The sequence below is a fragment of the Pteropus medius genome, unplaced genomic scaffold (assembly GCF_902729225.1).
Source record: "Pteropus medius unplaced genomic scaffold, Ma_sr-lr_union100, whole genome shotgun sequence".
Classification (NCBI taxonomy): Eukaryota; Metazoa; Chordata; class Mammalia; order Chiroptera; family Pteropodidae; genus Pteropus; species Pteropus medius.
Genome location: NW_024343105.1, coordinates 467,065 through 482,673, shown reverse-complemented (window position 1 = coordinate 482,673; position 15,609 = coordinate 467,065).

Here is a 15,609-nt window from a genome sequence, read left to right as displayed (position 1 = left end):
CTTTTGAGCGTTTGGCGTGACAGGTGATACAGCTTGGGGCTTAAGCATTGAGTTCATCTAATTCCACAGAAGAAATTCATAGTGACCAGGGAAAATGGAAGAATGACACCTGGAGCCTGTTTTCTGGTGTTAGGGAAGGATTATGGGGAAGGTGGTAACAGCAGATACTCGGTAGCCCATTCTTCCAGTGATCAGTGAGAAGTGGTTCCAGAAAGTTAAGGTAGTAATGATTGGGAAGTGAAATGGAGTAAGACTATGTAATCAAGTACAGTTGATTCTTCCTTATTTTCCTTATTTGTAGGAAGAAAAAGGGTGTAAATAGGTTAAATACATTTACTTCCCTACAAACCTCACTCACCAGGGTTGCAGACAATTGCTTAGGCAGAGACCCCTCACATAGCAGCTCCTTGGGGGTCAGAAGTACTTCAGAAAAGCTGTACTGTTTGGGAAAGGCACTTTATGAGGAATGTGAAGGGTGTCCCCTGTCACCAATGCCTAAATTTTTTTTGGTCTTTTATTACCTCAATTTTCTTATATAATAAGCCCACATTTTGACAAAGTGCTTTTCAAGTGTAACGGGCCAAATATGTTGTGACTGTGTTGCCTACTTTAGAAATATGCTCCTATGAAAGAGATTTTATCCTGCTTATGGAAACCAGTTATTACTCAGCACACACCCTTGACATTGTTTACATTCACGCAGCAGGTGGTCCAGGCTCTCTACCCTCTGTGTGCTGCTCCCTCCTTGGCAACTCTGCAGCAGGCCCTACAAGGACTCCCCTTGGCGTCTGGTCTCACCATCCCATATGGTATGTAGCCTGATCTGCTCTTTCTGTTCCGTTCAGTCTCAAGTGAAGATGTGTCTCCTCTCCAAGTCCAAACCCTCTCTCTGTGCTCTTAACCCTCTTCTCTCTCACATTCTTTAGGACTTTGTTCCTAAATCTTCTTGATTTCAGTGCCCACCTCGATGTGGGGCTTCAGGCAGTAAAGATGTTCAGGTTCTGTGGCAGAGACTACTACTTGCCTGCCACATGTCCAGGATTCTCCAGTTCCACTCAAGCAGCAATGGGACCAGCTAAAAGATTAAACTCCCAGCCTTCCTGGAGCTACGATTTGCCAGAGGGAAGGGGGCAGAAGTCTGCAGGGAGGTCTGGGCAAGCTTCTTTGGAGAGATGGACAACTGGCATGTGCCCTTTTAGGGCTCAGTCCCCTTCTACTTTCTGGCTGAAGTGTAGATGTGATTGCCTCCCACTTGAGCTGTAGCGAATAGTTATAGAGGCAAGCAGTAAGGGTTGTGTTCCTGACAGCATGGCGGGGCCGCTGTAGCCCAGCTCTTACTGCCCTCTCTGGACCTCTTACTGAGAAAGAAGTAACTTCCATCCTGGTCCCTTAGTAGGAGCTGACACATTCCCTGATAAAGCCACATGCCCATTGTTGGAGAAACCTCAGCTGTTCTAGCTTTCTACTCCCTGCTTTCAAATTGACAGAACAGGAGAGCATCTGTGTCCTCTGCTTCTGCTTCATCATCACTGCCTCGCAGTAACTTCATACGTCAGACATTTCTAATGTGTGAAGGATGGGATACTCTGAACAGCGCACTTGATGATAATTCAGAATGTTGCATAAAACTTTAAATGTTCTTAAACGAGCCAACGAGCTGGCAAGACAGGAAAGCTTTCTCAGAGGCCACAAAAAAAGTGAAAGCAGAACTCCAGAAAGATAAGCAAGCACTCAGTTTGTTTTCTCCCTCAGGGGCATATACCACATCCTAGTGATGCTGACCTTCTGTTAGAACAGACTTGTGCAGACAGGTGGCAGGAGACAAGCCTGGGGTGCACCAAAGTTTGGGAGTCTTAGTAGGAGACCCCCCTTCCCCCCAACACAAATAGCTGGAATCCTAAACGACCACCTTCAGGATTAGAGGGAACTGGCACTAGTTGGAAAGGAGAAAAACATAATTGTCCCTAATAAGTCATAAGACTTCTCTCATGTGGATTTACAGTTTGAATTCTCATGGCATGTGTGGTCTAAAAACTTCTCAAGCCAAGTTGTTAAAGGGATCCTGTGTTGGTAATGTTCTTGAGCTCATGGCCAAAGTAACTGCATATCCAGAACACAACTTTAAATTAGTCATCAAATACTGTCTACAGATAAAGCTCTGAGGAACACGAGCTCATAGTCATAAATTGCAAACCTATAAAGGCATAGGATATCTCAAATAAGGGATCCTGAGTGAAAGCCAGCGGAAAACATAGTATATCAGAACTGCGAGAGTTAAGATAGTGGAATTTTAAGATATTAAATATAAAATGAATATATTTAATAGGTTTCAGTAAGTTAAAGAACAAGAGTTTTTATATAAAAATAAATCCCTTATAAAAATAACCAATAGAAGAGAATTAATGAACTGGAAAGTAGAACCCAGTAGGTAGCACGCAGAGACAAATAAGTAGAAATATAAAAGATTGAGAAATGTGGAAGAGAAACTGAGAATGTCAAATGTGTTTCTTAGAGTTTTAGAAGGAGAGAATTGGAAATATGCAATACTCTAAAAGATAAAGACAGATTTTCCAGAATTGATGAAAGACACCAGCCCTCAGATTCAGAAAGCTATACAAATTCCAAGTGAGTTCATCACCAACAGACTCTCACTGAAGGAAATTTAGATGAACTTTGTGCAGAAGGACAGTGATCTGATAGGAGGTCTGAAGTTCAAGAAAGTATGGTGACAAAAAAAAGATAAATTTGAATGAACATTATCTTAATATAGATAATGTCTTATTTGTGACATTAAGAGCAAAATTAAAAACAGGATAAAACAGCATACCGATTGAAGGGGGCTTAATTGGAGTTCAAATGTTCTTAGACTGTTAAAAGGTATTCAAGAGGTTGGCAAAGATATACATGTAAGAATTTTTTACTGAAGGTAACGGAAAAAATGTATATAACTTTTTAAGTAGTGGGGCAGGGGTTGGGGGCCTCAGTTAATTCAAAAGGAGACCAGAAGGAAGGAAAAAAAGAAGCAGAAAAAGCAGAACTATAGAAAGTCCAAAATTAAACAGTAATCACGATAAATAAAAAATGGATAATGCTTTTAATAGTCTTACCATATGATCCAGAAGTCATGCTCCTAGCTAATTAACCAACTGATTTGAAACATGTTCAAAAGCTACACACAAACATTTATAGCAGCTTTATTTATAATCGCCCCAAACAGAACAACCGAAATGTCTGTTAATAGATGAATGAATAAACAAATTGTGGTACATTCATACAATGGAACATCATTCAGTTACCAAAAACAAAACAAAACAAAACAAACCTAAAAACGAAAAACAATCAAGCCACAGTAAACACGAATGCTAAGTGAAATGAGCCAGTCTGAAAAGGCTGCATGCTATATTCTAATTATATGGCATTCTGGAGAAGACAAAACAATGGAGATATTAAAAAATCAGTGGTTGCCAGAGCTTTGGGGAAGTGTGGGAGGGCTGGGTAAAATGAAGCACATGAGATTTTTAAGGCAGTGAAACTATTCTGAATGCTACAATACTGTGGAGATACAACAATATGCATTTGTCAAAACTCATAGACCTTTGCAGTGCAAATAGTGAAACTTAATGTATGCAAATTAAAAAATTTCATTTAGAGTGGGCATCCCTGGGTGGAATGTAGGATTGTGACAAAGCAATCTAACTGCATTACAAATGTATGAAACAGCCTAATGGAAGGATTTCAAGGGAAGGATTCTGACCTAAGTAACCTTGCAAATGAGTGGAGTTTGTAAGGTGAAAAAAAAGAAACTGCCTTCACTGTCTTCTGGTTGATAAAGTTATTTTTCACAGCAGTATGGGTTAACAGTTCTGATACTGTTACAATGCATGTAGACTAGACTCGAACAATTAAAAGAATGGATAGCAGATGATGCGAGCCAGGTTAGAGTGTGAGGTTGCAGATAGCAAGGAGAGGAGGTTAGAATGGTTCACGTGGTGAGGAATTAGAGTTGGAGAGATCAGTATGAACGCATGTTCAGCTTAATATAGATATAGATGTTATATATTTAGATAGCGTATACACACAGGTTAGTAAGCACACATATTTCATTGATCTGTCAGCTGAAAGGGCCTAAAAGCAATGGTACCCAAGGAGCAAAGACCACATCTACCACTCAGATACTGGTTTCTAATACTGTTCTCTAAAAAAGGAACCAGGGCTCTTTGGAGAAATGGCTCATTTTAAAACTGTAGCAGGAAATATACAAGTTGAGCCTGGAGCATCTTGTAGTGGCGGAAAGTAAAGAAGTGCTAAAAACAAAAACAGACAACCCATGATGATAGAAATTTATCAAAGAGATGCAGGCGCCAATTGAAAAGTTTCCGAATGGCTAAAGCTGGAACCACTGAGCAACAACAACAAAAAATATTGGATTATAACCCAGAGCATAAAGTTAAATATTCATGAGTCCATTCTGATCAATGATTGAATAGATGAATAAGTGGGAGTGAAGAGACCATCTCCTATGCAGAATTCTAAGTGCTCTATGTAGATACTCTGGACTTAAGATGTTCCAGCCTATAAGCATGGGTTGCACATGTTGACTTCCTACAAAAGTGTACAATATGGAAGGAGGGACAGTAATCTTACAGAGCAGAAACCTGACAAACACTATCTCAGCCAGTGATCAAGGTCAAGTCATCAGTGATAAGTCATGTTCTTGGTACAGACCCTGGATATGATGTGAAAATGACACTTTACCTCTTTGGTCTTCTTCACAAACTCCCAACAAATACCGAGGGCCGTTCTACAAAAAAGCCAACCAGAACTTCTCGAGACTGTCAAGGTTATCAAAAATGGAAAAATCTGAGACACCGATAGCCAAGAGGTGTCTAAGGAAATGTGACTGCTAAGTGTAATGTGTCCTGGATGGGATCCTGGAGCAGGAAGTAGACAGTAGGTAAAAATGAAGGAATTCTGAATAAAGTATGCACTGTAGTTAATAATTCATTACTTGTAACGAGTGTACCATACTAGGGTAATATGTAATAAGAGGAAACTGGGTGCAGGTATATGGGTCTTTGTACCACCTTCTTAATTTTTCCGTAAATCTGAAAGCAATCTGAAAATAAAGTTTATTTTTTAAAAATATGGTGATTCACGAACCACATCAAAAAGGAAATTGTAACTAATGTGTGAAACGTGCTCCATGCTTGATTGTCATACATCTATAGTGTGGGAACTGAAGGGCACCGGTCTCAGCTTGGGTCCAAATGCCGAGCCAGGGCCGAGGGCTTGAGTGCAAGTCTGGGGGATGTAGGAGCGAGGAGCCGAGGCAGGAGGCCAGGAAGGGGAAAGGCCCATGTAAGGGTGAGAATCAGGTCAGGCTGTAAGCAGTGGGAACTCAAGCACAGAGTTGTCCACTTGCGATGGGAGCCTGAGTTATCTATCTCCAAATCCTGGCCCCCAAGGCTCAAAGGCTGCTCTCAGGAAGTTAACTGCTCTGCTTTTCTGGGCTGTGCTTGCACAAAGACTGAGCAAGTGTCTGTGCCTGGGAGAAGGACCTGGGCAGATAGACACAGTGTGTCTTTTAGGTGAGATACTGGTAGTGTAAGGTAAGTTGAAACTTGAGTGGAAGTTCTAGTTTGTATATTTGAAAGAACTTTCTTAGACATATTCAAACATAGATTTTTGTCATATGTCACTCTTGTGTATACATAGAAAGGAAAATAGAAGCCAAATAAATTGGCTAAAATGCCCTGTGAACTGTCCAGCTCTGAGAAGCCCTGTTTGGCTAGATTTGTTGCTGGCACTTCCTTGATCCAACCAGAAGGTGGCAGGCAATGACAACCTGGTCGCTGTTGCTGCCTGGCCAACACCAACTGCAAGATGCACCCTGGCCTCAGAGGCATTAAAAATGAGGAGAAATGTGCTTAGAATTGATGAAATGAAGTAGTTATATTCCACAGTGGATGAAGGTGCATTAGTTATTTTAACTTGACCATGAGTCATTTTAATTTGATTGTTCTAGCCTTTATCTTTGAAAACAGATCATTAACTCTCTGAATCTGTTTATCCACATTTAAAATGTTGAAAATACCAACTTTCTAATAGGAAAAATGCTGCTATTATTCCTTGTATACCTATTAAAGCAAATACAGTTTTTAAAAATTAAAAACCAATACTTCTCTTTTGTAAATAACTTTCTCTGAGATGATTAAATTTAAAGAAACATTTCAAAATAATATAAAAGTTGTACTTAATTAAAAAGTTGAATAATTAAATCAACTCTTTGCCTTTTAGCAAATGTTATAGAAAAGAATTTAAAATTTTGCAACTTTTTGTTCTACCCATGGAATTTGAGAGATCCAAACGAAATAGTGTAATACACATACACACTCACACACGCACACTCACACACACACACACACACACACACACACACACTAAAGCAAGCTATACTATACTGGACTATGTTGTAACTGAGCGACTAAATCAAAATCAGGGTGGATCAGAAAGGCTTTCTGGTTCTGCTTGGTTTCCCAATGTGACTGGGAAGAAGATGTGAGAAATCCGGTACACTTGGCAGTAATATTTTTTAGTGTAAATTAATGCCATTCCTAAGGTGCCCAGTCCCATGCAGGAAGCTCACAGGAGCAGGATATCCTAAGTTTTCAAGGGAAATAGCAGTACTGCACGTTGATCAAACCACAGGAACTACTAGCTCCAAGTAGTTCACAGTCAAGGTCAGCTTCACTACGTTCCTTTTAATGATGTACTGTCTTTCCAGAGCTGGGCTTTTAGCAGTTGCTGTGACAAAAGCAGGTACAACTCAAAAATCGACATGGAGCAGGAAATGAGAGTGACAGTATCTGATCAGATTTCAAGGCTAGAGGAAGTGTGCACAGCTCAACAGGCACTCACATCACATTAATAAATAATAAAGTAAGTATATTATTTATCATTGAATTTTCGTTTAGTTTTCAAATAGCTAAATGTTTTTACGACATAAATGCTTGTTAAATTGTTTGGCCCTAACTGTTTAATGAAAGAGACTGTTAGATATTTCTTTTGACTTAGGGGCACAGTGAAAAAATTACTGAGCCATGAATCAATGGAAGTTTAGGAGCCTTTTAGTTAATAAATTAGTGTCCTGGTTTATAACTAAATCTAAAATTATGTTTGTTGGTGCAAATCCATCCCTAAGACTTGATTACCCCTGGGTTAACTCAGCAAAGGATATTCTTGAATATGTCAGACCGAAGACTGCAACCTGGGGTCACTCCAAATTAACCCAAAAGGTTCAACCTTCATGGAGCAAACAGCTTCATTATCATCACCTGCTGCAGAGCTGGTGGCTTCTCATGGTGACTTTAGAGAGTGTTTAGCCTCTCTGTGTCTTAGTTTTCTCATTTGTAAAAAGGATCCAACTCATATAGTCATTGTGAGAATTAAATGAGCTAAAATTTGTCAAGTACTTAGAACAGTCTGCTGATGTTTTATGTAATAATAATAGTAATCATCGACATCATCATCATCGTCATCAGCATCTGCACCCTATTTTTTGAAGGCATCGAGCCTTTGCTATCATGATAGATTTGTTCATTTGAGATTAATTGCTAGGTTCTAATCCTTGCAGTTGTAAACTGGTCCTCACGTGGTCCAGAAACTCTTAAGTGTTTCAATACAATTTGGGAAAAATCTTTAATTACTCTTTTACCATTTTTATTTGGGGAACTTCACGTAGTTTTCTTCCCTTTTATGTTTCCACCATTACATACTCCTTCTTGTATAATCTACTTTTTTTCTTGCTCTTTTACATTTTTCTTAGAATGTTAAGAAATACCCATCTCTCTCTCTAGATCAGGGATTCCCAACCCCCGGGCCATGGACCAGTACCGGTCTGTGGTCTGTTAGGAACTGGGCTGCACAGCCGGAGGCAAGCGAAACTTCATTTATATTTGTAGCCATTCCCCAGTGCCAGCATTCCTACCTCAGCTCCACCTCAGATCATCAGGCACTAGATTCTCATAGGAGCACTGGTCCCTGGTGCCAAAAGGTTGGGGACTACTGCTCTAGATTATCCTTTACTTTCTTGGTGTCATATAAAGCATAATGAGGCTTTTATGTTCTCACAGTATGACATTCATCACTCCAAGACAACTCTCTTCCACATGGGTTAAGTTCTGTTTTTTTTTTTGTTGTTGTTTTTTTGCATTAATTTTTCTCTAAAGTCTCTTGCATAATAGTTGATAGGATATCCTCAGACTGTTCATCAGCCTTCTTACTGGATGCACCCTTTAATTTGAGGCCAGAAATGGCCTCAACATGAAAGCGCAAGGCCCTTTTCCCAACATCAGGCATGGCTGGGCTGTGTGGCATCTGGGCCATTCCCATGCTCTTCTGGGATTCTAAGATGTGAATTCTTTTAGAATCATGTACAGCTCGTAGAGGCATACGGCCACATTCAGAGACAGTAAGATGACGGTCACTGGGTTCAAGGCTCATTTTTCATTTTTCATCATGTTGAATGACTGTGAGAGAAGAAAACAGAATCCGACAGGAGCAGGACCTGAGGTAGAATGAAGTTTCTCTGACCTTGAGAACGCCCTCCCAAGCTTCCAGTGTAATTTCTAACTTGCCTCAGCAGGTCCTGCTGCTTACATTCCACCTAACATATTCTTGGCAAAGAGAGGTCTTGGGAGAATGAACATCCGTTTGTATGCTTATCAGTAAACAATGGATTGGCAGGGGGCGGGTGTCCTCTTCAAAATGAATTCTGAGTCATATAGGCTCTGCCTCTCATAATCTGTGACATGTTGTGGTTTCTGTCAAATAGATGGACTTCCTCCTAGTCGTCACGTATATTTGTGACTTTCCACAGTTCTTATGGTAAACCCAATAAGTACATGATCTAAGGAAAGATAAAAGGAAGGGAGGGAGGAAAAGAAAGATGGAAGGGAGGAGGGAAGAGAGAGAGGGAGGGATCAGTGATACTTGGGGGCTCTATGTTGGTGATCATTTTTAAGTTAATGAGTTTGTCTCTTCTCTGCTGCAGATAGAACAGTATGTGGGTAAGAAGTGATACCATTTTTTCAGGGCTTTTATTTGTTTGGAAAGGATCAATCAAAGGGAAGGTTTGTTCATTTTTTATTGATACTTAGAGCAGAGGAGACTTCTGCACAGGTGTTTTGCATGATCTAATGGCACTGCAATCAGAGTTTGACCACATGGTTCTAGGAAAAACTTTTAAATGGCAGAAGTAGAGTTTAGTAAAGAGAGTTTCTGCTAATGACGATAGAGCATTATCTTTTATTGATCAGAATTTGCTAGTGGGTGCGTGGAAATGTTACAGAAGCAAAGAAATCCAACATTTAATAGCTCCTGAGGGCTCTCAAAGGCCACCGTCATGCAGTGTCCTCTTTTGGAGACAGCAGGCCTACTGAGTGAGCATACAAGGACCCCGGGGGAACTTCATTTGTACTCAAATAAAACAACTGCTAAGCTGGGGCTTGCAGCTCAAGAAGCAATTTCTGGCTGCATGGGTGGCTGTAGCAATGTAAATTAGCCCCTGCCTGGGGCCTGCAGACAATCAGGTCAGGACCAGGAGTCATCCGGAGGCTGATTTGAAAGGTGCATAATGAAGTCACCCTTTCCAAGAGAGGAAGTGTCTTTTTATTAGATTTTTCTCCAGGTGTGCAAAATACATGTGTTTCTGTGGAGCGTCTGATCACATCTTAGCAATAAGACAAGGCAAAAAGAAACAAAGGATGCTGAATGGATGCTGGGCTTATAGGTGGAGTTGATGCATAAAGTTTAGGCTACAAAGATTTGGGCCAAAAGTACCTGATGAGTGGTTTATGTGTGCACATCCTTAGAAGTAGAGCCCCAGTCTGAACGCTACCTTTGCTACTCGGTAGCTGTGTGACTTTGGGCAAGTTACCTTTTGAGCTTCAGTTTCTTCAACTGTAAAATACAGACAATAATGGCGTGGGCCTCACAGGATTGTTATAAAGGTTTATATTATAATTATAATACAAATTAATATTTATTAGGACAGAGACTTGCACATAGTAAGTACTATGTGAACTCATACATCACATTTGGAGTTCCAGGTGCCCAACAAACCATCACAGACCAAGCGACATAATAAACAATCTCCCTTTTATTATGCTCATAAATTTTGTGGATCAAGACTCAATGGACATGGCTTGCCTTTGCTCCACAATGTTGGAGGCCTCGGAGAGGAAGACTAAAATGCTGGGAGGGACTCAGGTGGCTGGAGTTTCTTCACTCACATGTCTGGGGCCAAGCAGGAGTGGCTTGAAGTCTGGGTCAGCGGGGCCCATTAGCCGGAGCGCCTGCTGGTGCCTAGGTCATGACCCTAGCTTTGCACATCCTGGTACCTGGGTTCCGAGGAAGAGTGTTTCAAGAGCGTGTGAAGAGAGCCAGAAGCGAGCTGTGTACTCTTTGTGACTGAGCCCCAGACATCACAGGGAGTCACTCCTTCTACATTGTACTGGTTGAAGCTGTCACTAGCAGGCCGAGATTCAAGGAGAAGTGACATAGACTCCATCTCTCCATGCTATATGAGGGGACAGAAGAGCCTCAGCAGCAACACCTGCTTCGGGGTCCCATGTGCACTGCTCAAGTGGGCAGGACTACCACCCTAGGATTCTTATAGAGGAGCAAAGCCCTGCGTTGACTTTGGTCACACCCACTGGGTGGACCTGATGGAAAGGAATCTAAGAATCAGTGCCCCTCTTCATAGGGACTGTGGAACAGGACTTCACAGTGACTTGCAGGGCCACAAAACCAGGATCAGAACCTTGTGCTACAACTCCTGCCTTCCAGCACCATGGTTAACGTATCCTGTCACCTGAATTCCGTGCTGAGTTGCTATCCTTAGCCCACTGAGGTTGCTTGTGTTCCATTGTTTTAATTAGACTGTTCTTTCATTTTAAAAATCAGTGATAGGATTAAGGGCACTGTCATTTTAAAAGCCAGGCTCCTGACCTGAAAACTTGTCAGTGAATCAGAGGACAAATGTTCCCATTGTGCTAGTTAAAAATAGGAGCGATGGAAAAAGTGACAGAATGACATGAATGCCATTAAAGTGTAATTACATTTACTGTAAATGCGAGCCTTGGGAAGAGTCTATTCTGGGCTCTAGGTTTACCAGAGCCTGTGACATGGAAAACCCAAAGCCTCAGCTGATGGCTGCGTTTACATTTTGAATTTTTATAGTGTGTATTGTTACAGATTGTTCCTAGTGTCTGTTAACTTTACCAGCGATATTTGAAAGGACAGTGTCACTCCAAAAGAAAACAACAATGTTATTTACCTTAAGTCTCAGAATGTAGCTTTTCCATTGTTCTCACAAGGCAGCATTTCTATGTATCTATATGCTATATACTTATTAATCCAAATACCTATGTTTCTATACATCTACATATCTCTCCTGCCCCAGCAGTCAAGTATGGTAGCTGGACTGGACATATTTGAAAGGCAGGACTTAATTTTTTTTTTCAGTGAAAATAGTTTGTGTTTTCTAACTTTAAAATGATACATTCTTGCCATATAAAGTTTTAAAATAAATACAAAGAAAGTAAAATATCCTAAATCCAGCCATACACAGATAAAGTGTTATTAACATTTTGATGAACATCCTTTCAAATCACAATATTTTTATGAGTTTAGAGATAGTTCTAACTTTTTGTTGCCGTTGTTAAGGCTCAGCAATATCTTCTGGACCTATTTTTCTGATAATATAGAGTTACATTATCACGTCTGATGGCTAATCTGGCATTCTATGAGGTCACCGTTATTTATTTATTTAATAATGATACTAGGTGTCATAATGAGCCAAGTAAAATTTTGGCCCAGTGCTGAAAATTGTTCTTTTACATTATTGCAAGATAAATAATTTCAAGTTTAAACACACACACACACACACACACACACACACTCACCATGCTTCAATGAACATGTTGCATATACATCCTTATGCAGTTGACCATAATTTTCTTACTATATATTCCTAGAAATGAGGTTGCTGGGTAAAAAGTATACACATTTACTATTTTTATATTTCAACTACCAAATTTCCTTCTGGAAATGCACCAGTTTACACTCCCACAAACACCTTTGTCAGCATAGGTATTATAAATCTTGATTCTGCATCAAAGAAATAATTTTGTTTTAATTTTCATATAATTGGTTATTTGTATGATTTTGAAAAAATTTCCTGTTCTTTAGCCATTTTTATGGAGGTATTTTTTTAAAAAATTGTAACCTTTGAATATTAAGGGTACTAGCATTTTGTAATGTGTTTACTCTAATTTTTCTCAGTTTATTGTTGTCTTGGAGTTGTTCATTTTTATTTTATTTCATTCTTGCTACGTAGAGTGTTACAATGCTCAGTGTTTCAGTGTTTTTCTTTATGACTTCTGGTTGCACATAGAACGTACATAGGCCCAGATTTTTTAAAAAAGCCTCCTATGTGTTTTTCTGGTACTTTAATATTTTCATGCTAGTGACATGCGTGACACCAGGGGATCTCATCCTCCAATAAGCTTTGCTGACACTGTGGGGCTGGCTTCCCACTCACCAGCCTTGGCCCTGGTTGCGGACCATTTGTGTCCCAGAAGAGTTGGTGGATTCTGGCCCTGTGGTCTGAATCCTAGATACGTCCGCTCCTTCCTTGGAACTCTCCTAGGCCCTTAGGTGATCTTTAGAGCTCGTTTATCTCTTCTAAGTAGTGAATCCCTTGTTACCAGTTAATACATCTTTTCATTACATTTTCCCTTTTCAAATTACTGGCACAAGTTCTGTCCCTGTCTGCTCCCCAACTGATGCAATTCAGACATAGGTCCTTTGGTGCCTTATTCACCAGGTAGGGCTGAGGGAGGTGGGTGGCAGCTGGAGGTGGTGGGTGCAAATATATATATATATATATATATATATATATATATATATATATATATATTTACTGTATATATATATATATATATATATTTCAAGATTTATATATATATATATACTTACTGTTGCCTTTTAACCTCAGTCATTATTGCAAAAACTCAATTATTCCTGTATCATTTTTGAATTTACATCTTTTAAAGAGACCTCATTTGTAGCTAATATCCGAGATTCATAGCTCCCTGGGTTTTGATCTCTTGGCAATGATGTGGTTCACCATGAGAGCTTGAATTCTGGAAACATCAGCAAGGGTGGCTCAGCCATACGGTTCCATCATCTTTTGAAAGATGTCTACTCATTCTCACTTTTTGACAAGGTGGGGAGAGAAGAGGGAGGACTCTCAAACAGCTCCTCTCAGGAAAGACCAGGGCAGGTCCTTCTGGGCAGAAAGGGCTTCTTGCTTTGCTTAGGGTAACAGAGCGCTGAGGTCACAGCAGCTGTTCTTGAAATCGTTCATCCAGAGTTTCTGTCCCTTGTCAGCCTAAGTACCTGGGTATCTAATATGCAGCCCGATATCCATCTAGAAATTATCCCAGTGGAAAGACTCTGACTCTGACAGACATGGATTTGCATCCCAACTCTGCCATTTACAGCCAAGCAAGTTGCTTACTCTCCGAGGCCCACTTCCCCAGAGCAGGAATGATAATGGGATGAACTTTCTAGATAACTGTGAAAATATATGACGGTGAATGGGAAATGCTGGGGAAGCCTGGTGCCTGAGAACACGGGTTTGACTACCTGGGGTGCATGCTGTGTGCCCAGTGTCCAGCACCAAAAGCAGAATCTGACTATCTGGGATGTTGTGCCTACAGGTATACCTCTGTTAGAGAATTCCTTTCACATAAAAAGTTCCATTGGTGAAAAAAGAAGAAAAGCTTCTCAACCCAAGCTGTGTTCAGATTTGTTAAAAGTGGATAGCCAGGTCTCCTTATTGTTCAGATCTATTTTTCCATATGTTTGTAATTTTTTTAAATAATAAATATAAAGTTATCTGCCTAAGACAAAAGAAAAATTCATCTGAAATCACCAGTCCTTTTCATTTCTTTTTCTTATGTTAAATTCAGTGAAAACTGAATTTAAAGCTCTTCCGTTGTAAAAATGTTTACTAAAATGCCATTTTATATCATTATTTCCAGAATTCTATTCCTCTGTGTATAGGTTTGGGGAGCCTCTGGAATGACATTCATTAGAAACACTGTAAAAGTTATTTCTAGGTGGTGGGCTATGGGGTAATTGTAACTTTCTATTTTGAATTTTTTCTATTTTTGGAATAGTTTTCCAGAAATAAAGTTAAATTTAGTAAACTCACAGGGAGAAATAGAAATCAAAAGCCTCTGCTGTGGAGGCCTAGCCAGCTTGGGCAGCATTGTTTGGGGGGACTGGTCCAGGTCAGTGGGAGGAAGGGGAGTCTCCGGGCGGGAGCGAGATGGACCTGGCCGCTAGATGCGGGCGCAACGGATCTGGCTCCTACAGCCTGAGGCTCGCCCACCGCATGTTCTCCAGACCTGCTTAGAACCACTAGGTACATACAGCACTAACCGCCCGCCCGGCACCCACAGGCGGAGCTGTCGTTCAACAAAGCGGCCGCGCGAGGGCGTCATCCACCCGGGAATAGCTCCCACCCCTCCGAGGGCGCGCAGGGGAGCCTGGGAGGCCTTTTCATCTGTCTTTCTCGGCGGTTCTTGGTACACTGGGTCTTCTTCACATGATGTCTCGTAACTCCTTAGTCTCCAGTAACCCTGACCTATTTTAACAGTGGCGTCCTGCACTCATACAGCAGCTTAACCACCCAACAGCACCATCATGGCAGATATTACATTTAATGAGGCATCCCTGTGGACCTGTAAGTTACCCCATTTTGCAAGAGAAAGAACTAAATTCCAGAGAGATTAAGCATTCCATGGTGTTTTATTAGCAGAAGAAAGTCTAGAGTGTAAATCACCTGGTAAAACGTTTCTCATGTTGAATTTCATTCTTTAAACCTTTGCTTCGCTCTGTTCCCTGCGACTGGAACATTCCCTTTCCACTTGTCCACGAAATCTGCCCGTCCAGAACCCCTGTCTTTTGTGTCTCTTATCACCCATCTTGCGCCGGTTCAGGAATCTGACGGACTGGGTTGTAAATCTGGGTTCTGCCCCTTAGCTATGTGGGTTGCTCAACTTCTGAGAGTGTGTCTGTCTCCCCTGATGGAAAGTGGGAGTGATGAGCCTATCTCGCGATCCTCGAACAGCACAATGAGGACCTGCTGGCGGCTCACGTGGCACCGAGCAGGTAGAGAGCTAAACTGCCAGCGGTCCAGACTCTCTTGCCTCTGCACTGCTCAGGGCTTTGTTGACTACTTGTCCCTGAGTCTCTTTGTCATTGTCTTCCCTGCCAGATCGTAAATGCCTGAGTGTGGGACGTTCTGCCTTTTCCCTCTCTGCTTTCTTGGAGCTTGGTAATGTGGTTTAATACATTAGCTGTCAAGCACTAGGTTTTGGTTTTTATCTTGTCTCCTAAGTTCACAAATAAGAAGCAATGCACAGAGTCCTTATGGCCAAACTTGGAACTGAGGCTGCCACAACACCTATTCAGGAGCCATAGGCCCTTTCTCCCTTTTGCTGTTGGAGCAGAATGTGGCTGGGTGTGTCCATG